The sequence below is a fragment of the Kryptolebias marmoratus genome, linkage group LG7 (genome assembly GCF_001649575.2).
Source record: "Kryptolebias marmoratus isolate JLee-2015 linkage group LG7, ASM164957v2, whole genome shotgun sequence".
Lineage (NCBI taxonomy): Eukaryota > Metazoa > Chordata > Actinopteri > Cyprinodontiformes > Rivulidae > Kryptolebias > Kryptolebias marmoratus.
In genome coordinates, this window is record NC_051436.1 from 9,957,526 (window position 1) to 9,958,065 (window position 540).

General features: G+C 34.3%; 1 long non-coding RNA gene across 1 annotated transcript in view; it reads right to left on the bottom strand.

Moving 5' to 3' along the window:
- LOC119617229 overlaps positions 1–534 on the bottom strand; it is a 3,728-nt gene extending 3,194 nt beyond the window's left edge. Inside the window, exon 1 of the long non-coding RNA XR_005233450.1 lies at positions 498–534. This is a non-coding gene — a long non-coding RNA (uncharacterized LOC119617229). The remainder of the gene's footprint in view (positions 1–497) is intronic.
- Positions 535–540: the final 6 nt, after the last annotated feature.

A 540-nucleotide genomic window follows, 5' to 3' on the forward strand; every position in this document is an offset into this window, starting at 1 on the left:
GGTTGTGGTTGGAGCAGCTGTTGTTGTTGTTGGAGCAGCTGTGGTTGTGGTTGGGGCAGCCGTGGTTGTGATTGGTGCAGCTGTGGTTGTGGTTGGAGCAGCTGTGGTTGTTGTTGGAGCAGCTGTGGTTGTGGTTGGAGGAGCTGTTGTTGTGGTTACACCTGTCAAAATAATGATGTTTTATATTTAAAATAATTTCAGAAGAAACTTTTGTTATAAAAGGTTACAGATATTAGTTTAATAAATTCAAAGTTAGAAAATTCTCATAAACTGATGTCTTCATAACATTTAGTTTGGAACTACATGTTATTACTAATTGCAGTAGATGATAAAATCATCAGAATTTTAGTTTTTCACAAATTTGAAACAAATGTCAGTAAGGTATACATGCTTCCAGTAAATCTTATGTTACTTTTGCAAATAATTTTGTTATTGTACATCATCGATTTGTGTTTTATTTTATACTTCAATGTTTTTCTACATGGATGTTTTTTTACCTCTGCCATCCACCAAAATGGAAGTTGTTTCAATGCTGAATTC